Genomic DNA, 26,229 nt, shown 5'->3' with positions numbered 1-26,229 from the left:
TATTGCTACCTGCTGTCTGTAACACTGATGCCCACACACACATAAGACTGTACAAACATCCACAGAATGTCCAGGTTATGTCATGAAATATAACCCCTACTGTACATAATATGTGGGGCAGTCTGATATCTCACTGGCATGTTAGCGGATATGATGACACTAATTATGGTGTACAGCAAATATGCACCATGTCATGCACAACATATGTACACAGGTTGGCAGAGTTGTGGCTGGCAAGCACATACACAGGGCCACTAATGACATGTTGCTGTGATAACCTCATACATTTACTGTTGTAACAGGGTTTGTGGCAACATATGTCCTATGAGGGATAAGGCGCCAGTAACTGTCAGGGCTTTCACCATCTACAGACTGCAATCCTCACACTACCATCTGCAGTCCACAGATAGATGCTCTGTAGGTAACACATGGAACCAACGGCACTACACACTGCCCTGTCTGCAGATGAACCTGCAGATGGGGATTCCACATAAACATGGAACTGACATGGCAGGTATGGAGACATGTAGGAAAGACATATCCACACACACACATAATGTTAAACCAACAGTATGCCACATGCAGTATAGCAGCACATACAGTCTGTAGGCGGGTCAGGCATATCCTCCTCCTGTGTGTTGCCCTGTTTCTACAGTGTATGTTGTTGAAGGTAAATCCCCATTCCATTGCAGATGATGGTTGCCAATCAACAGATCTAGTTCCTGCTCACAGTGAATCACAAGGGCCAACATGATGTTCCTAGATATTGGAGTGTGTTTCCATGCAATTGGCTATGGGACTGTTACCACAGCTGTTCCACATGCAATCAGCTAGGGAAGAGCTGCGATTCATGCAGAGGCCATCAGCTGATCATGAGCATCATTTAAAATACACATGCTGCTGCCTAAGCAAAGCCGGTGTTGGTCTCCACATCCACCAGAGAGGGAGTGGGAGAGGCAGACAGAGGCAAAGACATGTCAGGGAGTAGTGGTGGAGTAAAACTGCAGCTTGTTTGTGTCACACACCTACCAGCACAGGGTATCAAACCCCTGACAACTATGTACTGCGTTCATAATTTGATGCAGGTATTGGATGCGCCACATGGGCTACCTGTCATGCAGTCCTCAGAACATATCTGTGATGGTGCATGACATCTACAACAGAGATACGGTAGCTATACGGTAGGTGACATGCACATGCTTGTCAGCATGAACAGGTACTAGCGTCAACATAGCCACACTCTCATAGGGACACGCACACATCTACATACTTGGCAGGGCCAGGAGTACAGCACATCAGTAGCGGGATTGCCACAACACATCACTGTGCAGGTACCACATTCACCACATGGGTCATACAGAGGTGGCATCGGCAAAGGATATGAAGAGGTGTCTGACATCTGACAGCATGCTTCTGTATGTGCATGGTGGTCGTAGTGAGTGTGGCTGTGAACATACGTACCATTACAACACACAAACACACAGGTTGCCAGTACTGACATGCATGGGTGCATGTCTGCACGGGTGTGTGGTGGTCGACTGTGGCAGTAGGCTATACAAGGGTAGGCGATGGGTATACCTTGGCATCAGGCCACATGACAATGGTCTGCATTGTGTCTCAGGGCTGTAGTTTCTGCTCTTGCCCATACAGGTGGGTATTTTATCCCCCATCCAGTCACCTGGGTAACTATTGTGTGTAGCCAGTGCTGTGCATCACTTGCTATGTATGTGTCCCTTACCCCATGACATGGACAGTGTCTGGTATGTACACACACGTCCCACATGCATGTACAGTGACATGTGGATCTGTACCTGGGATGTCTGGCCCATGTTCTCCACAAAGACTACCATCATATGTGCCAGTCTTGCCCCCTGTGGCAGGGACCGGTAATGGGCAGCAGGTTTACCTGCCCCTACATTGATGGTATGCTGACAGAATTCCCTGGTGTCGGTGGCAACTGTCTATACAGGGCATGCTGTCAGGCATGGTATGTCTGTTGTGGAACATGTGATGGCACCACATGTGCTGCAGGTGTCCCTTAGGAAACATGGGGGAGGTGCACTGTCAGCATGTACGTGCATATTGGACAGATGGACAGGGGACATGCCCTCTATAGCCCATTGCTATCATTCCATGGTTACTATCAGTGGCTAATAAGCAGTGTACTACCCACATGTTGGCTGTTGCCTAGGAGTGTGTGTGTATGAGACATGTGTTGTGAGTGTGCTCTGGGTAATACTGAGGTTGCTAAATGTGATTGGCTGGCCTTGATGTCACATGTATGGGTATGGCTTTGCACCCTAGCCTCTCAGCTATTTCACATCTGTTATCCCTGCATGGTGGACATTGTGCTATATAGTAGGGCCACCATATAAGACTTATGCAAAACCCACTTCACATTGGCCACAGGTGTCACACAGTCACAACCACCTCTACACAGGATACGAGATACGAACACACACCTGTCTTGTCTGTGAGTAGAACCTCTACCTAACTAGTTTATTACACCTCAGCACTACACAGTTATAATATGCACCACGCACATTACTGAAGTACTCCTTCCCCAAGGGTGTATACCATAATGAATGACATCAGCTGGATTGCCAAAGTAGGCCATTTGAAATGTACTGTGGGTGGCTACCCTAAAATGCATTGCTCCCTACACAGATGGTGAGACACACACAAAACATCCACGACCGACATGTGTGGGTATAGAACTGCTGAAAGAGATCAATACCACACTACAGCATGAAGCTGTTATAGGACGCACCACAGGGATTACTAGGGTACTCGTTCCCCAAACCTGTATTTCACAAAGAATGACATCAGCTGGATTGCCAAAGTTGGCCATGTGAAATGTACCATGTGTGTGACTAGCCTATAATGCATTGCTCCAGATACAGACATGGACACACACAAAACATCCAGAACTGCCATGGGTGGGGAATGGAACCCTGCTACAGTTCTAAATCACTCTCCAGTGGTACGTAGTTACAGGATGCACTATGGTGATTACTGGGCTATTAACTTCCCAGACATGTATTCCTAGGTGGGTGACATCAGCAGCCTTGCCAAAGTTGAGTATAGGAATTGTAATTCATGTGGCTACACTAAAATGCATTGCTCTCTATACAGACACACAGTTTCCCCATCTGAGGTTAGAACACCTACCTAACTACTTTATCACTCTACAGCAGTACGCAGTTATGGGATGTGCTATGGTGATTACTGACCTACAATCTTCCTGGAGGTGTATTTCTAGGTGGGTGACATCAGCAGGCTTGCCAAAGTCGGGTATAGGAATTATAATACATGCGGCTACACTAAAATGCATTGCTCTCTACACAGACAGTGATAGACACACACACACACACACACACACACACAGTTGGTGCATCTGGGGTTAGAACACCTACCTAGGTGCTTTATCATTCGATAGCAGTATGTAGTTATGGGATGTGCTACGGTAATTACTGGGCTATAACCTTCCAGGAGGTGGGTGACATCAGCAGGCTTGCCAAAGTTGAGTATAGGAATTGTAATTCATGTGGCTACACTAAAATGCATTGCCCTCTACACAGTCAGACACACACACAACAGTTGCCACGTCTGGAGTTAGAACACTGACCTAGCTACTTTTTCACTCTATAGCAATACGCAGTTATAGGATGCACTACAGTGATTCCTGGACTGCAACCTTCCTGGAGGTGTATTTCTAGGTGGGTGACATCAGCAGGCTTGCCAAAGTCGAGTATAGGAATTGTAATTCATGTGGCTACACTAAAATGCATTGCTCTCTACACAGACAGCCAGACACACACAGTTACCACATCTGGGGTTAGAACACTGACCTAGCTATTTTATCACTCTATAGCAATATGCAGTTATAGGATGCACAACAGTGATCACTGGACTACAACCTTCCTGGAGGTGTATTTCTAGGTGGGTGACATCAGCAGGCTTGCCAAAGTCCAGTATAGGAATTGTAATTCATGTGGCTACACTAAAATGTATTGCTCTCTACACAAACAGGCACACACTCTAGCCACATCTGGGGTTAGAACATCTACCTAGCTACTTTATCACACTATAGCAGTATGCAGTTACAGGATGCGCTACAGAGATTTCTGGGCTACACATTTCCCAAGGGTGTATTTCAAAGTGGATGACCTCAGCGTGTTTGTCATAGTAGGGCTATGGAGAGGGCAGTGTGTGTGCATGGGCCATAACCCATTCATCTAGAGGTTGACACACCACATGCAGGCACACGCAGGATTATATTCCACAGATACGTGTATACAGCTGCTAGATGACTACTTTCTTGTACAGTCATGTTGCACAGCTAGCACTTGCACCACATAGTCCGTAATGCTGACAGATACTGGTGGCTAATGTCTACAGTGAGTGACATCTGAGCATCATGTGGTTGTAGTCATTTGGCTTTGTGCTGGGTGGGACAAGCCTCATAATGGTTGGTTCCTTATCACAGTCACTCTCTCCCACACGTCTATGTACATTTGGCTTATTATAGTGTATTATCCTTGGATATATGCATGTATTTCTATCCACTGTGTGTGCAAAGCATGTGTGGTGCATACTGAGGAGTGTCTGCACTAACATCTGCAACTGCCAGATATGTCTGGTCTACTGTTGTTTGCAGACATGGGCTTCTTTTGATTATGTTTGTGAGCATGCCCAGTATGACCTTTCAGTATGTTGTTGACTGACATTGCCTTCATTTCTCTAAGTGTGTGAGCATGCCCAATATGCCCTTCTGTATAGAATGTGTGGATAAATACTAGGTTAGTCTATACTCCAGTGCAGACATTTGTGTTGTACACCTACAGGTATATATGGGGACAAACTGTGCAGGGGATAGTGTGTATTGTAGGTGATTGTGTCTGTGCTGCTTCAGTCACATGGTATCGCTATTAGCAGAGATATTCAGTCATGTACTGTTATACACAGGGATGTTGTCTGTCTCCATGTACTGCCAGGTGGACATTCTTGCTCACAGTGCTGTCTTGTGGGGACAAGGGTGACTGCAGCTGTGTCCCGTATTGTGGGCAGACACCTACGTATTCATGGTAAGTTATGCCATTCTGGACAGGGAGCTGTAGACACCTGCTGCTGGGTCTGTGTATCTGGTTCAGCACCTTGGTAGAGTGCTGGTGGGGGATCCCATACTTGTACACCCATTGACAGGACAGTCTGGGCTTATCTTGCTGTGGCAATGTCTGACAGCTGTACAGATTCAAAGAGGTTGCCCAGAGGCAGGAACCATGGGTCAGGACATTAACCCTATTGTGGTGTACGGGCAGGTGTGTAGCCACCCATTTATGTGTTTACAGCCAGGGATAGTGTGGGCACACAGCCTGATATAAGACCCTGCACAATCCATGCTACCCATGCACCCCCCTGTTATTCTAACCTCTTCCAGACATTATGAATACATTCTCTGATACTTTCCCTAAGGGTATCACACCATCACAGGTGTGTGTTAGTGTTGGCCCACAGTTCCTGCAGTGGGACATGGTGGACATGTTACTGGGGTTTGTCCACATGGCCTTGCATATGGTTTATGTGGAGTGTGTTATGTTGTTATTTGGGTGTCCATGACTTCACATGCATTGGCAGTATGTGTGAGACCTGGGCCTTTGGCAGAGGCCTGAGGGGCATTAGGTGTTGCTGCAGGCCACATGTGGCAGGCCATTGCATTCTGTCAGGCCTACAGTCGCAGACCACCAGACAGTATATTCCCCTGGGGTGACAGGGTAGGTGTGATAGGTGTTCATGCAAATTCCTTCTATCAGTCTTGGTCAGGTGGTGTGGATGCTGGCAGGGTGCTACATACAGCTGGGGACACACCTGCATGGGACACCTGCACTGCATGCTGCAATCTTCCACTATTGCCATGTACAGGAGGGGTCATACTGTACCCATTCCCCACAGCAGGGATATGGCCAGAGAGGTACCTGTGGGTGGTGTTTGCATGTGCTGGGTGCATGTGTGCTATGGACAGTACTTGTATCTGACACACAGATATGCACAGGGCATTCCTGGTATGCTGGCATGTGTAGGTATAACAGCTGTTTCCCAATACATCAGTCCTACCTCCTTTGTGATCTGCAGGTATTTGGCCGGACATCACCGGTATCCCCTACTACAGGACCAGTTGCTGTGATGCATACCTGTATGTACAATTCGAAGGGTGTCTCCATTTCACAGTGATACAATGTATACTGTATGTCTGGGGTACTTTCCCCTGTGTACTGCTTGTATATCTAGCCCAACAGCCATGCCATGTCAGTCTTTCAGATGGTGACACATATTACCATCATACATTTACACTGGCTTACTGCTAGCAGATGGTATGATGGTGGGGATTGTCCTTGGCATTGCAGTTGTGAGAGCTTGTCCCTGTCATCAGCAGTACTGGGCTATGGCCACCAGGACTTACCTCGACATGCAGGGTCTATATCAGAACATCGAAGTATTAAAACTTCGAATGTTCTGATATCGAACACTATTCAGCGAACACTAAGAATAGCGAAGCTGCAGAACAGCGAATTCTTTCCTTGGGAAAGAATTTGGTTGGCCGTTTCTGTGGCTTCGCTATTCTTAGAGCTGTGGTGGAAAGTTACGGGTTGGGTTCAGGTAAGTGTGCGATTGTTTGTACGTTAGGGTTAATGGCAGGTTAAGTGAGTTAGGGTTAGGGCACAGGTTAGGTGAGTGTGCGATAGTGACGGACCTTAGCTTTAGGGTTTGGGTTAAGGTAAGTGGGTAGATAGTAGTGTATGTTTAGTTTAGTGTAGCGTTAGATGTAGGAATTTAAGTGTATGTGTGTGGTTGCTGTTTGTTTGATGTGCTTGTGCTGTGTGTATTTGTTTCGGAGCAACAAATTTTTTCCATGGGAAAAAAATTTCTGTTCTGAATGTTCAATATTTTCATGTTTAGATGTTTTGGGGCCGATGAAATAGCATTCACTATTTTCATCTTTCGATAATGTGATATAAACGCAACATGCATACATACTGACTACTCTCATACAATATGGAACACACATCATCCTACCACACACAGAGCTGCATATTGTGCACATGCTACAACCTATCCTGCTAGCTTGGGCACCTCTGGGCATCTCTGCTCCACTCGTATCATACCTACTTATGCATGTTACTACATTTCTATACAGGATTGGGGGGGGGGCAAACCTGACTGTTACTACATTTCTACGCTGGAGTGGGGGTAGGGGCACACCTGATTATTTCTACATGTCTACATGGGAGTGGGGGGGCACACCTGACTATCATTACATTGCTATGAAGGATGGGGGGGGCACAAGTGACACTTGTACACATTTGCTATAACTGTACTGCTATGTCATGTATTCCATTTTATTCTATATTGCTAACTGTCATGCTGTCTAGAGGCAGACCAGTGTATTACAGATCGTGGCTTTGGTTGCCCTACATATTATTGTCTGACGTCCTACCCTTCAGAACTGGCATCCCACTGCCTGCCTTACTGTGGTTTGTCTGTGTAGGCCTGTGGGTGTGGTTAACCCTAGGCATCATTCTGGGGCCACGGCACAGGCCCTGTTTGGGTTTGTTTGCTGGCTCTGACTGTTGTTGGGTATGTGAACTGTCCTGACTGGCATGTGTGGGTCATATGGACACACATTTCGCACATCAAATTTCCTGCAGTTGCTTCTGTCTCCCTGTGTAGTACTGGCTATTATGGTGACTCCAGTATGTGTTACACATATCAGGGTGCCACTATGGGTGTCTACTGTCTACTGCCGTAACATTCAGCCACCTAATTCCCTTGCATGCTGATATCCATATCATAGCTACAGGTGACAATGCATTCCACTCTATTTGGCAGTTGGTAGGTTGATTGACTTACCTTGTGGGTGCACCAGATTTGCAGATGGTGCTGGAGGGCTGCCTATGTCAGATGCACATAGTACACTCCCTATACATGGTTGAGCACAGGTGGTGTCATGTTTGGCATCCCTTTTACTGTATGTGTGAGTCATAGAGAGGTGCCATTCCCTGGGACCATACTGTGTCAGTTCATGTGCTATGCACTGCCTCTTTGCCAAGGCCAGGGCACACTGGGCATGCCTCCTTCTGCCTACTGGGGCAGGATCAGGTTTTTCCTCCTCCGGGTCACTCTGTGCTTGTGCAGGCCTTGGCATTGGTAGGGGGCTGTGTGGCCCTGCTCCATGCTGTTCCTGCTGCAGCTGTTTCCACAGGATCATATTCTGTAGCATAGCACATACCATGACAATTTGGGTACATGTAGCTGGTGCATAACTACAAGGCTCCACCAGATGTGTCCAGACACTAGAACCGTGACCTAAGCATCCCAAACATACACCCTATTACATGTCTGGCCTGTGCGTGTGCCTCATTATGGCGTTGTTCAGGTGTGTGTGCATTTCTGATAGGTGTCATCAGCCACGGCTCCAGTGTATACCCAGTATCCCACACTAGGTGACCATAGGGGATGTCCCCATTGGCAAATCTCTGGTACTGCTGCACCAGATGCCATATGTGAGAATCGTCATAGCTTCCAGGGCAGCCAGCACACATGTTCATTATAATGCCCTGGGCATCACATATGACCTGGCAGTTGATGGAGGGGATGCCCCTGCGGCTGATGTAAGCCCTACCCTTTTCACTGGATGCTGATGCCTGTGAGATCACCATGTTATCCCCAGTTGTGCTTTGAGAGGTACCTGTGGCTAGTATACCTAGGCCTACACATACCTTGGTATCCACTGGGATGGGTTCCCTTCACTCAGTTTGGTGTGTCAGGTGTGGCTGGCACAGTTCAACTACTTGATGTAGGAGGTCTCTGTCCACCCTATAGCACTCCACTATCTCCAGCTCATGTAGCCCCTGGTAGGTTACCCTGGGTCTGTACACTCTTCTCCGTCTCCTCACTGTGGGTTGTTCATCAGCATGCATGTCCTCACCACCCTCAGCCTCTTGCACATGTTGTTCTATGTCGCCTGCTGTAGCCCTTCTCATTTTGCAGGTTTGTTTGTTAAAATTTCCCCACTTGTATACACCGGTGGTGTAGAGTGTGGAAACACCGATGGGGAAGGTGTTTGCTTAGTTTATAGTAGTGTTCTGGGCTGGGCTGCTGCCTGTGTAATTGGCTGCTTCTGATACATTTCACCTGCCAGATATGTTAGTTCTCCTGGATTACCTTCCTACTGCTGATTTCCCTTCCCATTGCCCTTCTGTTTGGACCCTGGGCTGCACTGTGCAAACAGAGTACTTGGATGTGCACACTGCTGCTGTTTCCTGGTTTGACTTCTTTTTTCTTTCTGTAAATTCCAGTGCATGGTGCGCACACCCGCTTACAGTTTGTAAAGAGTGCTGGGCAGGTTTAGACAGACCCCCTAGCTTGGTTGTGCTAAGCTGGGAGCATACCCAAGCCACAGGAATCCAATCCGCTTACAGTATGCCTGACACACCCAACCATGATGTCACCTACCTCCTAGTCTTGCACTCAGCTATTCATACTCTTACCCTACTGGGACCTGCCTAACATGCTGGGGAAAACCAGGATTCACTATCCTTCCCCTCATTTGCATGGGATTGCCTGCTAATGCATAGTCACATGTGTCACACTGTGCCTTCCCCCTTAGCAACCACTATTCACTGACCAGGTTGTCTTTTGCCTGCCTTTGGCTTGCAAGGCAGAATACTGATTTTTGTTAGACTGCTTTTTTTAGGTTTATTTTCTTATTTCCCCAGCGATCCCGTTTGTGCACCACTGCCCTATGCTTCAACAGCAGTGATCGGCGGACATATAATAAAAAATTTATTTTGTACATTTTGCATTGTTTGAAATATCAATGGCCTTATAACTGGCCATTGGCATGCTTCCTCAATGATATGCAGCCTTTATTTGGAGCTGTCATGTCCCCGTTTTGGATTTTGCAGTACCGTACTCAGTTGCTAACTTAGTACATTTCTACATATTACGCTAGTCCTGCACGCCCTGCTTCCTGCTTCCTGGATTTACCTCATTTGCATGGTTTTCACTTGCAAATGGGGTAATTAGAATACGGGGGCTGGGAATGTGCAGCACTAGTGCTAGAGCGCTCATGCATGTCAAACGAGCACGTACGTGGATCGCTTGGCCGCTATATTGTCAAAATTACCTCTTACACTAATCATGCATGCCATGCAAGCTTTTGAGAATCCGAGGGTATATCTTTAGGTTTTTAATATTCTTTTCTTTCCAGATTTTTAAAAGATCCTTTCATTTTTCTAAACCAGCTTTCTAACTTTCAAATAAAAATACATTTTGTTGAAAACTCAATAAAAATGTATTAAAGACAGAAAAAAAAAACTACTGATTTATTAAATCTAACCCCCTTTTCTCTAACGTTATATACAATCCTTCTTTTTACTGGATTCAACCTTGATTCACAAAAAAGGACAAAAAAAAAATTCCAATAATTAATTTTCCATACAAACAAGAAACAAACTCCTCCTAAAATGCTAACTCTCCTAAAACATATGTGTTTTATGTATAAACTTTCTTTTTTTAAAGATAACCAAAACATTTTCCATGATACCTTCCACAACTCTATTAGATTATGAACTTTTTGCAATATCCATCTATTACAATACATTTCCCAAATCTAACACCTAATATACAAATCTTACCCCCAGTCTTTTCCATTTTCCAAAACCCTTACATTTTTTGATTGCTCAGGTGTAACCCAACTTCTCCCATTAAAACTTATGTCCTAAGAATTACTTCTTTCATCCAACATCTCTACTTGGCTATTAACAGTAAATCATCTTTATAAACGCATTCTATGAACACCTTCAGGAATGCATGGTTCATGCGATCCCAAATAAAACCAAGACCCAATCCTCCAAAGGCAGACGTCCTGTCTGGTGGACCCCAGCCATAAACAAACTATACAATAGAAGGAGGAAGCTACTACATGATATAGCAAAATCCCAAAAAGGGAAGGCATCTCTGATCAGTGTTAGCAAAAAACTATGGGCACACATAAAATTGTCTAAGGCCAGCTTCGAGAGAAAAATTGCACAGGACACTAAGGATAATCACAAGGCTTTCTTTAGTTATGTTAGGAACCTGGGTGGCAATTCCCAAATATGCTCAGAATTAGTCCAAAATGACAAAAAATACACCGAATCCACAGACATTGCCAACATCCTAGCTGACAGGTTCAGTGCAAACTTCTCCCCCCCCTCCCCACCAAAAGGGCAAATATCTATTCCAGCAGAGTGCTGCCCCCCTGACATCTCAGATGCTCAGGTAAGAGCCGTCCTCTCCAAAGCAAAAAACACAGCATCAATGGGACTAGATGGTGTCCCGGGCTGCATCCTACATGAACTCCAAGAAGAGCTAAACCCAAACATAAAACTACTGTTCAATCTCAGCCTTACTACAGGATATGTGCCCAAAGAGTGGCGTACAGCAACAGTGGTCCCTCTCCATAAATGTGGTGCCTCAACGGATCCTGACTAGCTTGGTCTGCAAAGCTATGGAAAGGATCATCATGGACCTCATAAATAAAGATATTGGGGACCTACAAACACTGGATCCTACCCAGTTCGGCTTTGTTAAGGGCAGATCCTGCCTCTTAAACCTGGTCAATTTCTTTGAAACAGTCACCAAGGCCATTGACGATGGGAAGGTGGTCCACACAGCCTACCTGGACCTCACAAAAGCCTTCGATACAATACCCCACTCAGGCATTATAGATAAGCTCACCAGCTTAAATATAAACCCCCTATGTCACTAGATGGATTGCAAACTGGCTCAAGGACAGAACCCACATGGTTAGAATTGCTGGAGCCATGTCAGACTCTAAACCAGTTACAAGTGGTGTCCCACAAGGCTCAGTCCTGGGACCTCTCTTGTTTGGTATATATTTCTCAGAGGTACAGGCCAACACGGAAGGACTGTGGCTGACCAAGTTCGCAGATGACTGCAAACTGGGCGCCATAATCGACTCTCCAGTCGACACAAGCATCCTCCAAAAGGGCCTCATAGAAACAGACAACTGGTGCCAGAGCCATGGCCTCAAGCTAAATGCCAAAAGTGTATAGTCATCCCTTTGGCAAAAACAAAGTGCCCACAAATTACCACATAGGTGGTAATCCATTAAGTACAGAAGAAGTAATTAGGGACCTGGGGACCCAAGTTGATAGCAATCTCTCATTTGACAACCACGTGGCCAAAGTGGTTAGAAAAACATTTTATATAGCCCACCTAATCATGAAGGGATTCACATCTAGATCAGGGGACGTCATCGTGCCTCTTTACTCATCCCTCATCAGGCCCATAATTGAGTACAATGCCCCTTTTGGGATGTACCTTACCAGACACCTGCAGCAACTGGAAAGACCCCAAAAGTACCTAACCAAGAGGATCAAAGGGCTCAAACAGATGCCATATGCTGCCCGGTTAAAGAAACTCCAGCTCTACTCAGTGGCATCCCGCCTGTTCAGAGGTGATCTGTGCCTGACGTATAAAGCCATCTGTCCAACTTGGAATTAATGGACATGCTGCACCTCAGAAAATCCAAATCCCATCGAGCTACGCGCTTGATAGACTTGAACCTCAGCACTGAAATAAATAGGACATGCTGGAGGGACAGATTCATAACCCAGAGGCTCCCTTCACTCTGGAATAAAATCCCAGTCCAGGTTAGGCAGAGTCCCTCATTGACTCTCTTCAAGAGGAATCTTGATGAGTGGATGGGAGATCGTAGGTTTACCCCGAGTATCACTTCTGCGTCACTGTTAGACAGAGGCACAGTATACTAACCTTGAAAAAGGGCATAGCAAAATACATTTAAAATGGGTGGCGAAAGCCAAACACATTCTGGCTAGGCTTATAAATGCCCTAGGGCAGATAGCCTAGTATGAACCTATGAACCTATGAACCTATAAGCCAACATCAAAGGAAATGTTACCGCTTCCTCTACCTCCCATCTAGACTCTTCTACTCTGGAAGTCTGCATAACTTAATTCATTAACATAACAAACAACCACATACTCAATGGGTAACTGCTTTATACCTCGTTTGTTTTATTTTTTCCCCTATGCGTTAATTAACTGTGACCAATAGATATGAATTCACATATATATTTTACTATTCTCAAGTTTTTTCTTTAGCATATTCTTTTAATATTATCAGCATTTATATTTGTCCAGCCTTTCAATTTTCCCTCTTTTAGTATGAAATATTGATTCCGTTTACACTTTTCTTTGTGAAACATGCTACTGCTGCAAAATATTTTTCATAATTTATAACTTACTTTACTTGAAGAATAGCATATTGAAAAAGTTGTCGTATTTTTATTTACTGTTTTGCTCTAATATGTCTATGGAATTTGTTTTATATGAATTTGTGCAATAGTGTTGCCTTGTTGTCCTGGATTTGCCTGAAAAAATCTTCAAAATAAGGGACTAGCCAGATTATGGTGAAGAGTTTATTTATCCTTTCTTAAAGCCCCAGCTTAATGAGTTAAAACCCTTCCAAATATCCATTATTACCACAGTTTCTGTCTTTACCTTTCCTCTCTCACAGCAGCTCATAAAATGTAACACTATGAAATGATCTATAACTGATGTACAAGCACAAAATCTACCGGTGACTCCCCAACTAACTTTGGCAATAGTATATCTAACCTAACTGCATGTATCCTAGCCATAGTTTTTCATTACTGTTGTATAAAGCAGTTGAACTATAATTTTTAGGTCCTTCACTCCTTTACCATTATATAAAACTACTTCATGTTTTATTAGACAATTTCACAAAGTACCCCTACCTGCACTCCTACAAGCGTATAACTGTCAATTTTAACACTGTCCAGACTACCTGCATGTCTACATATGTAACTGCCACTACCATTTCTCCCACCTTGTCCTCTTTGTGTAACCCTTCCTGACTTCATCATCAAGATTGAGCCCTTCCCATTCCTCAAATTTGTGCATAACAGTTTGTACATAATTTCCAGAATTCATCTATATTGCCTCTGTTGCTAGTCACCCATTCTTTGCTTTGTTTCCACTTCAGTCAGCCATGCTTTCTTCTTTGAATCTTTAAACTTGTACACTAATGAATTCATACTTTATCCCCTTTAATTCTCCATCTACTTACCATCTGCTTCAGTTGTGCTTGTATCTCATCTTCTTCTAGCAACTTTAATTCATTCTGCATCTCACTAATCCTTCACATCCTGTCCATCTTCTCTGCTGTTTGCTCCTCCTCTTTTTCTTTTATAACCATATACTGCTGCCATATCTCTCTAGCTCCTCTATCTGATCTTGCTAACATCTGTTTTTGCATGCTTTATATCCCATCTCTTCTGCTCTCCAAGCAGCATTAATGCCTTGCCACTCCTCAACTACTATTTCTCCCTTTTTTGATTTATTCCTTTAGAGGGATCCATGCCCATCTCTCTAGTTTGACCTTACCCCTTTTCCATAGCATTGTGATCAAGGAATGATCTGACACTCTTCTTAGATATGTCTGGTTTCTATATCACATGATGTTTCATCATTTTCTAATATCCTATCCAACCTACTTGCCTGCTTACTTTCTTAGCTACTAGCCATAAGCAGCTTCACCCCCCCCCCACATGTTTATCCATATTTGCATCTAGTTGTCCTTTCTATTTCATACATTTCCTTAGACTCTTGTGACATTTCACATTGAACTCTGCCTTCCCATATCTGGTTAAGCTCTGCTCTAACACCACATTGAAATCCCCTAACCATATCATTATCTGTCTCCAGTATGTGGCACTTTGGATTGCCTCCCTTCATACCAATCTTTGCACAACTTCATCTCCTTTTGGGCCTTGGGAGGATTTTCACTACTGTCTTAAAAGGTGCCTCTTCACAAAAGCCACCCACTCCCCACCAGCAGCCACCTCTCTTGTGCACTATTGCACTAGTACTCCCGTTGCTCCATTTCCTTCTGTTGGAGCACAAGATATTCCTATCCATGTGTAGCCTTTCTTTAGTATCTTCCCATTTTTCTCACTTTCTGTTTGATAACTTTAGTTCCTTTAGGCATACAATATCCTGTCTTTTCTCTATTCGTTCTCTTCAATTTATTCTCTCCCTCTCTTTCTGTTTGACTTGTCCTTGCTCCCTAAATTTCATGTCCCTACCATCCTTGGTCCTTTTGCCCCTTTGCACTGATAGTTCACTTTTGTAATACCGTTTGTGATGCCCCAACACTGGACCAGTAATTAATGAGCCTCAATCCTTACCACTGGCAACAGTAGGGGAATGTTCACTGGGAGGATGACAGGTACACACACAGTATTTCCAGATGCAGTTCTCTGCATCAAGTGCAGTTTCCATTAAGAGCACACAGAGACCACAGTCAGTCCAGGGCTGGTTTCTCCTTCTATCTCGAGATCCTCATTAAGACTCCCTACTGGCATAGCTATAGAGTTGAGATCTCAGCTAAGTGACCAAGCCAAGACCTCCAGCACCCTCTCTGTCCAACCACTGCTTCGTTTCCCTGCCCAAGTAACTGACACACACACTCTGAGGTTTGATTTACACACACACACACACACACACACACACACACACACACACACACACACACACACACACACACACCTGGGAAAGGCTGGCACAGGTTTACTAGCTATGTCCTCTTCTGCTCAGACTATAAGGTAGTTACTACTGCCACAAGTCACTCTTTATCAGTTGCTTTAAGGCCCTTAACAAAGAGTGTCCAATCTTATTGTGTAATATTAACACAAATGGTAGTTTGACCAAGATCAAGGCTATTAGGAGTGGCACACACATTGTCATCAAATAAATATGCAAGTACTCTCAAAACTAAAATATCTCTGCACAGATCAGCCACAATGAAATATTTTAATATATTTAATAATAAATAATAAAAGAACAAAACAATACTAAATATATATTCACAGTAACATCAGAGTTCAAAACCACAGGAAATATTTAAACCAACATCGCAGGACAGTCTCAAATAAATAAAGAAAAATATCTAAACTAAGTTTTAGTATATTCCTGACTGTATCTATGAAAATTACTATAACCTGAGAACATGCTAATAGAGCAAGGCAGATGTGGTGAATGGATTTTCTAGTTGTTGTCAGGTCCAAGACAGCATGCAGAATGTTCTGTCTCATGAAGAGATTTCTCAAATTAATATCTCAATTATTACTGCTGGGCTAGCTTGCAGAATGACATAATTTCTTGTCATCTGACTCTAGTTCCCAGAAGAAACCCCACTTCTGGAAGTTGGCAGTAATTAGCATTTACCTTAAAAATACATAAACCTCAGGTCTTTAGCAGATGCTGAAAGTTATAAAACAATTGCATTCCTTCATGCTTTCAGAGGTAGTAATTTGTTCACTCTGAAGGCAATACAGAAAGGTTCTCAGCACAGACTCTGTCTCTAGCTGCATTGAAAACTGAAAAATACCATCTTTCATTGCATAGCCCATGAAGTAATTTAATTGCAACTATTTTCCTAAAAGTTGGTGGAATGACGTTGTATTCCAGTTTCTACTGTTAAAATATATACATTTAGACAGTTACAATAGTGCATGTACATTTCTGTTCTCTTCCAGCAGGGCAGACTGTGGATGCTTTTCCAACACAAACACTTTATAAAATACCTTTTTAACACATGTCTAACCGAACCAGTTTGATATACACATGGCATACAGTTCTAATACAGTTGTAACACAAGAATCTTATATAAGTCAAGTTGATATTCACAAATGACATACAATTCTTTACAAAATTCCAGTTAGCTGGGATGGCAATATCTCCTTTCATCACACTTCTTCTCCCCTTCAAAGACTCAAACTAGTTTTTCAAGTGACCCTTGAGAAACGTTGCTTAAGTGGAATGAGCCTATCTGAGAATACATTACTCCATTCCCTGTCTTGAGAGCCCATCTGTGTTGGCATTCTTAACTCCACTGCACTGCTGCACTGTCATATCATATGCTTGCAACCCTAGGCTCCACCTTAGTAGCTTGGCATTTTAATGGCTGGCTTGATGTAGCCATGTTAAGGGGTTGTGGTCTAACTACAGTGAATTTCTTTCCATACAGATAAGGCTGATGTTTCTGCAGTGCTCATACTATGGCTAGACATTACTTTTCTACAGCTGCATAGCATTCCTCCCTGGGTTGGAGCCTATGGCTGAGATATGCCACTGGATACTCTTCTCCCTCTGAGGAAGCCTGGCTGAGTACAGCCCTCACCCCATGGTTTGAAGTATCCACCTGCGCAACAAATTATTTGCTGTAATCTGCACTGCCTACCACAGGGGGTGCTCCCAAATCTCCTTTAAGCTTCTGGAATGCCTGCTTACATGCTTGGGTCCACACTACCTTATCTGGCCTGTTTTATCCTGGCCAGGTCTGTGAGAGGAGCAACAATGTACTATAATTTGGGACAAACGTTCTGTAGTACCTGCTGCCCCTAAGAATGCCTTCACTTGCTTTTTGGTAACAGGGACATGCCAGGCCTGAATGGCTTCCACTTTGATAGGTTCTGGCCTGATCTTACTACTCCTCCCTCTATGTCACAGGTAGGAGACCTCTGCCATACTCACCTGACAATTACTGGGCTTAATGGTCAACCTTGCCCTCTGTAGTCTGCCCAGCACCTTCCTGACATGCTGAAGGTGCTATTTCCAGGAATGGCTGTAGATGGCAATATCATCCAGGTAAGCAAAGGCAAAATCTCCTGCTCCTGCTAAGGTACAATCTACCAGCCACTGGAAAGTCACTGGGGCATTTTTCATCCCAAAGAGCATCTTCTTGAACTCATACAAGCCAAAAGTAATCACAAACGCTGACTTCTGTCTAGCATTGGGAGTCAAGGGCACCTGCCAGAAGCCCTTGGTAAGATCAGTAGTGATAAGATACTTATCCCCACCCAGCTGCACGAGGGCTTCATCTGTCCTAGGCATGGGGTAAGCATCTGACTCTGTGTGACTATTTAATTTTCTGTAGTCCACACCGAACCTGGTGCTGCCATCCTTCTTGGTATCAGCACCACTGGGGAGGCCCAGGGACTGCTGGAATCCTGGATTTCCCCCAGTCCCAACATTTCCTGTATCTCCTCCCTCAGAGTCTGTTTGACTCTCAGGCACTCTATAAGAGGCCTACTTAATATGTCTTTGGGGTTCTGTATCCACATGGTGCTGCACCAGGTGGGTGCAGCCTGGTTTCCCAATGAACATGTCCCCAAACTCCTGTAACGCTGCTTGGATTTCTCAAGCGTGGCTAAAAGACAGCTGCTGGGACATTGCTGCCCCTTCCACTGAGGTGTCAGTCTGATCCTCACTAAGGAGATCAGTCACCAGATCCTCCTCAGACTCCTCCTGCCATCCACTGCAAATACTCAGCACAAGAGCCTCTCTATCATGGCAAGGTTTCATCATGTTAACATGGTACAGTTTCTGCCCCTGCCTTCTGCCTAGCAGTTCTACCATGTAGTGAGCATCACCATCCTTCCTTGCCACATTGAATGGTCCATCACAAGCTACCTGCAGCTTATTGTGTTTGACAGGAATGAAAACCATAATCTGTTGCCCCACAGCATATTCTCTAGCTCGAGCATTCCTGTCATTCCAGACCTTTTTCTGCTGTTAGGCTTCTGCCAGGTTCTCCTGGGCCAAGCCCATTAGTTCACTGAGCTTTGTCCTGAAGTTTAGGACATATGCCACAACAGACTCCTTGCGGGATTCACACTCACCCTCCCACTCATCGTGAATTAAAACTAGAGGTCATCTCACCCTATGCCCATACAGCAACTCAAAGGATGAAAAACCTGTGGATTCCTGGGGCATGTTTGTAAACAAACAGACAGGGCAAATATTTGTCCCACTCCCTGTTAAACCAGTCTGCAAATGCCTGTAGCATGGTCTTTAGTGTAGGGTTTAACCTCTCCACAAGACCATTAGTCTGGGGGTAGTAGGGGGTGGTCTTTAGGTGCTTCACCTCAAAGTGCTTCCACAGACAAGCCAGCAGATCTGAATTTAAACTGGCACCTCTGTCAGTCAGTATTTCTTTTTGGACACCTACCCCATTGAAAATCTCTAACACAGCATTTGCCACCTTTTCTGCCTCAATGGAGGACAGAGCCAGCACCTCAGGGTATCTGGTAGCATAATCTACTACCACTAGAATATACTTATTCCCTGTAGAACATGGGGTAATCCAGAGGCCCCAGAGTATCCATACCTACCCTCTGAAATGACTCCTTAATCACAGGCAAAGGCATCAAAGGAGCTTTGACCTTGTCTCCTGCCTTGCCTGCCTTTTGGCACTTCTCACAGGTCCTGCAGTACCCTGTTATATTCCTGGAAATTCGAGGCCAATAAAAGTTCTGCATAATATGTCTCTTGGTACGCTTTATGCCCATATGATCTGCAAAGAGAATTTCATGGGCTATAGCTAGAAGTGCCAGACAGTGCGCTCTGGGTGCTACCAATTGCTGTATTACCTCACCCTCTAGCCCTCCCTCAGGGGTCAACTCTTTTGCCTCAGTATACAAATTCCAGCTTTTCTTGAGAATCAGGCACCTCCCTGGCTACCTCCTTCAATCCTTGTAATTTAGGGTCTGCGAGCTGATCCTGGTTCAACTCCCTCTCTTTGTACTCCTTCCCAGCTCCCCTCCCACAAGAAGTCTACTATCTTCTGACAGCGATGCCTTACTATCAGCTTGGGTACTACTATTCACTGCTGCCCTTGTGGTCACTCTGTCCAAGGGAACATCAGTACTCACCAGCAGTTGTGGCTCACCTTTAGTCTCACTGCTACAGGGTAGCCCCCCTCCATGAAGTAGCCACTTCACCAATGCTGGCTTTAAGTGTGCAGTCTGTCTGGGTCCCCCCAGGCTCCCAGACCTACGTGCTTATTTCCAAGCCCAACTGCATGTAAATGCATGCACACAAGGTACTGCATTATCAAAACCATTCCCTTTCAGAACATCTGCAAGGATATCTTCAAACACACCTACTTGCTTGCTTCCTTTTCCATCCTCCCAGTCAAGATGAATCCTAGTCAAACGTATTTGTATTACTCCTTATAAGCTACTTTAAGGCCCTTAACAAAGGGTGTCCAATCTTACTGTGTAATATTAATATTAACACAAATGGTAGTTTGACCAAGACCAAGGCTATTATGACTGGCTCACACTGTCACCAAATAAATATGCAAGTATTCTCAAAACTTAAACATCTCTACACAGATGTACAATACAATGTTTAAATATATTTAATAAATAAATGATAAAAGAATGAGACAATATTAAATATATATTTACAGTGACAGAGTTAAACACCACAGGCAATAATTTAAAACATTATTGCAGGACAGTCTCAAATAAATAAAGAAAAATATCTAAACTAAGCTTCACTATATTCCTGAATGTATCTAAAAAATAGTATAACTAAAAACTTTCTAATAGAGCAAGACAAATGTGGTGAATGGATCTTCAAGTTGTTGTGAGGTCCAAGACAGAATGCAGAATGCTATGTCTTACTAAGAGACTTCTCAAATTAATATCTCAAATATTACTGCTTTGATAGCTTGCAGAATTACATCATTTCTTGTCATCTGATTCAAGTTCCCAGGTGAAACCCCCACTGCTGGAAGCTGGCAGTATTTAGCATCTACCTGTAATAAAAATACATAGACTTCATATCTTTGGCAGATGCTAGAAGTCATAAAACGGGTCTATATTATAACATCAAATGCTCAAAATTTTGAATGTTAGAATATCGACCCATTTCAGTTGAACAATCACAACATCGAACACTCAGAACAGCGAAATTTTTTTCCCAGGGAAAAAAATTTGCTGTTCCAAGAAACATACACACACACAACACAAGCACACCAAAACAACTGCAATCCACAAACATATACTTAAAATCCTACATCTAACCCTATACTAAACTGTACATACACTACTATCTATCCACTTACCTTAACCCAAACCCTAACCCTAAGGTCCGTAACTTTCACACACTCACCTCACCCGCGCCCTAACCATAACTCACTTAACCCGCCTTTAACCCTACAGTCTGTCACTATCGCACACTCACCTCATCCGCGCCCTAACCCTAACTCACTTAACCCGCCCCTAACCCTAAAGTCTGTCACTACCGCACACTCACCTCACCCACACCCTAACCCTAAAGTCCCTAACTACCGTACACTCACCTTAACCCAGTCCATTTGCTCACTTACCTTAACCCGGGCCATAATCATTGCACCACACTTACCTGAACCCAATCCGTAACCTCCGTTTGCTCACTTCCCTAAACCATAACTATCTCACCACAGTGCTGTAAATAGTGAAGCCACAGAATGGACCACTGAAATCTTACCCTAGGTAAAGTTTCGATGTTCTGAGGCTTCACTATTGTCAGCTTTCGCTCTAAAGGGTTTAATATTATAACATTCTAAGTTTTAAAACTTCAATGTTATAATATAGACCCCATAAAACAATTGCATTCCTTCATACTTTCAGAGGTAGCAATTAGTTCACTCCGAAGACAATATAGAAAGCTTTGCAGCACAGACTCTGTGTCTCTGGCTGCATTGAAAACTGAAAGATTCTTTATAGGCTACATAATAAAAGACGATAATTTAATTTCAGCTATTTTCCTAAAATTTGGTGGACTGAAGTTAACCTCCTGTATTCCAGTTTCCACTTTTAAAATATATACATTGAGACAGTTACAATAATGCATGTGTATTGGACAGTATGGTGCAGTGGTAGCATTGTTACCTCACAGCAAGAGGTTCTTCGATTTGATTCTCGGCTGGCGTGCCTTCTGTGTGGAGTCTGCATGTCCTCCTTGCAGTCGTGTGGGTTTCCTCTGGGTGTTCCAGTTTCCTCCCATACTACAAAGACATGCATCTGGAGCATTTCTCCCCAGGGGCTCTGCTGAAAACTGGCTTCATTCCAAGTTGGACTTTCCTGGTTAACAAATGTTAAATAAATAATTTCTGTTCTCTTCCAGCAGGGCACACTGTGGATGCATTTTAAACACAAACACTTTATGAAATACCCTTTTAACACACTTCTGTATGATCCAGTTTGATATACATATGACATACAGTTTTAATACAGTTGTAACATAAGCATCTTATATAAGTCATGCTGATATTCGCAAATGACATAATTATTTACAAAATTCCAGCTAGCTGGGCTGGCAGTATCTCCTTTTGTCACACCATTAATGACATTTTTATTGTTATTCCTATACTATTTCATTTATATTGTAATAATCTTCATATTTGTAAATACTTTTACAATCAAGTAATACAGACAGTGTTTGCAGCAGTCAGTACAGGTAGGGGATACTTGCTGAAATTGTCTATTAAAACAGCATAGCTCATAAATGGATATAACATATGCTGCTGACATTGTGTTTGTTGCTTGAGTGATTACTACTGAAATATTGCAAGTTGTTCATAAAATATCACAAAATTAATATTTACTATATTTGTTATGATTTATACAATCCAGTTCAAGACCTAGAATCTAATGTAGTTTGTTTGAGCTGAAAAGCTTGGCATTTACATTTCTTTAGCAATGATTGTGGCTGCAGAGATATGAACATTTGTCTGAAATGTCAGGATATAATTCACATTTCTTGAAAAGCTCTGGATGGAATCACTGGAAGTTAGAGTACATTGCTCCAGACCTCCAATGAAATGGATGAATTTAAATGACATCAGGATAATATAGTTTGGTAGACATGCTAGGATATTACTAGACATTAAAGCCGATGAGGCTTATGAGGCATCTGCTTCTTGGTCAGAGTCAAGTATCTGTGGCTATTGTACTTTTTCTTTTGCTTGGCATTGCTATAGATAAGGCTAGATATTAAAATGCTGTCAGTGCTGCACAGGTTGGTAGATGGCATAAAATATGCACTGAAACATAGCATAATGTAACTTAGCATAAACCTAACGTAACAATAATGTGACACTGGAAGGATTTTTTTTTCAATTTGTTCTGCCCATTGGGGTGCATATACTATGCAACTGTTGCTTTTCAGTAGTTTGTTTCCTCAGCCACCTTCTTGTAGCAGTATTCCAATCCCCTTGACATTCTGTCACTCTCATTTGTTTAAATGTATGTTTATGAGTGGTGGTATACCACTGCCATACTGGAAGTAGTACAGGTCATGTTGTCATTTATGCAGATTTTGATCTATTTATTTTTATTTCATATTTGTTTGCCAGGATAGTCCGACTGGACAACAAGTGTCCATTTTCAGAAGAGTCCTGCAGAGAAAAATTCCATAGGTTTACAGAGAGAAGAAAAATTTACAAAAGAAACATTACAGAGTAGTAGCATACAGATTGTAGACTATACAGCTGTTAGTATACAATAAAAGGATATCTAATTATCTTTTCAGGTCTTTGGTTATTGTAAGTACTTTCAAGTACTTTTGAGAGCCATTGTCCAGACTACCAATGACTTCAGGGTGAGAAGTACGCTCACTGGTAACTCTCTATTACAACACAGAAGCTCATCTTTTCAGGTGCCAGCCTGCATTTTTATGATGCAATCTGTATTCCACAGTCTGCGTATGTGCACTTGTTCTTCCTTGCTTGGAGTCTTTTCAGATCTATGCCTCTGTTTCTCTCCCTCTTTCCCTCACTCTCTGGCTTCCTGAGTTTTTCAAGCCCTGCCTGGCACTCTCTTTTCCACGTTTAACCTCTATTTTGGGAATGATGGCATGGCTTCCTCTAGTCTGGGTAGGTGTGTGGAAGACCTTGCCCACAGTGCTGATATAGTACAGCTCAATAAGCTCAATGAGCACTTGTTATGAGAGGGCACAATATTTACATATATATATATATTTATATATATATATATATATATATATATATATATATATATATATATATATATATATAGGTTTACTATCATAATCTTGAAATGGATTCCATTGAATCTACTTTGAATGAAGTCTGTAGGTTGAACGATGACAATGTTGAACTCCAATATTGTCGACGTAGAGATCTCACCCCTATCTCAACCCATGTTAATGCTTGTCCCAAAATCACATTCAATTTGTAATTCAACATTACCAGAGTTTGACATTGTCAGTTTTTGCGGAAGTGAGTCGATGATACAATCATTTGATGGAGTATGCTTCAAGATTATGATAGTAGACCTATATATATATATATATATATATATATATATATATATATATATATATATAGGATCTGTACTGATCCCCGAATGGCAACATCACCGAATCAGTATCAGCTGAGCATACTTACACGAAAGTGCTTTTCACCGAAGAAGCACTTTCTCGTAAGTATGCCTGTTGCGGAGGTCGTACTACGGTGCAAATAAGGGAATATTCCCTTTTCATTACTGTAGTGTGATCTTGGAGTGAGAATATTAAAGTAAGGGGTGTGTTGGGGGCACAGCCCCCCACATGGAGGGTGCAGGTAGGTTTGCCCCCCTGCATAAAAGTAGATGTGTTGTTTTTTATATTTTTTTTTAACGCAATTTAATGAAAATGCTTTTTCGGTGAAAGCTCTTTCGTTAAAGTGTGTTCGGTAATTGTGGATTCGGTCTATTGAACTTTCATTCAGTAGTCCTAGATCCATATATATATATATATATATATATATATATATATATATATATATATATATATATATATATAGATATATATTAGATACTTCACATAAAAATTTAAAGAGACATACCCGCATTTAGAAACACTACAACACTACTTTCTACACCACAATTGCTATTCTGACAGTTGGCACTTTAAATTACAGTGATGTGTCATAAGCAAGCCACTGCTGAAGAGAAACACACAATGCACATGGCTTACAATTCAGTATTTTGAAATTCAGCATTGTAAGTTTTCTGTATAATGAGACTCGGTCAAATGAGATTTTAGTATTTTGAAATGTAAGTATTGTGGTCTCAATGAAATGAAATTCAGTATTTTGAGGTTTCAGTCATGTAAAGTAGACTCATATTTGTCTTATATATATATATATATGTATATATATATATATATATATATATATATATATATATATATATATATATATATATATATATATATATATATGTATATATATATATATATATATATATATATATATATATATATATATATATACCACACACGCACATTTTATATATTTATATACAACCAAACAAACCACAAACGAAAACTAAAACTGGTAAAAACAGGCACAGCAGGAAACCATAAAAGCCGGTAAAAAATGAATACTGTCACACCAATACGGAATAAAATAAAGAAAAAACCTTTAATGTGAGCACTTTCGGCAAGCACATTAACTTGCCTTCTTCAGACAAACAGTTATAAAACAGTTTTGATTCTCCTTATATACTATTCAGCTGAGTAAATTGATGAGTCAGCCTACTTAACAAGCAGGAAAATTTTAAAGTAGCCTCGCCACACAACATAAAATAAACCATAAGTTGCTATATAAATCTTATTCTCATAAATGAATATATGTCAGACACCAATAAATATTATAAACACATAACAATGTTTCAACAAAATTACCAAATTATTAACTAAAAACTATAAACTTAAACAATGTATAAATATATATATATATATATATATATATATATATACACATATACATACTTACACACATATACATATATCTATCTATATATAGTTTGGTTTTATATCATCCAGTTTCTGTTAAGATGGTAAGTAAGTAGTTTTTAAGTTTTGGAAAGAGTTAGTTGGTGTTGTAAGTGTGTATGTCTATGGCTTAAAATTCAATATTTTGAAATTCAACATTGTAAGCTTTCAGTATAATGAGACACAGACAAATGAGTTTTTAGTATTTTGAAAATTAGGTATTGTGGTCTTAGTCAAATGAAATTCCGTATTTTGAGATTTCAGTCAAGTGAAGTTCAGTGTGTGTGTGTGTGTGTGTGTGTATATATATATATATATATATATATATATATATATATATATATATATATATATATATATATATATATACATTTATAACCCAGCCACTGGGGATGCACAAGACAGTGCATTTCTTTGTGCCAGTCCCAAGCCCGAATAAATGGGGAGGGTTGCGTCAGGAAGGGCATCCGGCATAAAACTTTGTCAAAACATTTCATGCAGTCAC

Source organism: Protopterus annectens, chromosome 14.part0, assembly GCF_019279795.1.
Source record: "Protopterus annectens isolate FY-2018-M chromosome 14.part0, PAN1.0, whole genome shotgun sequence".
NCBI lineage: Eukaryota > Metazoa > Chordata > Ceratodontiformes > Protopteridae > Protopterus > Protopterus annectens.
The sequence above is the reverse complement of the archived record's forward strand: the minus strand, read 5'-3'. Positions refer to the sequence as shown.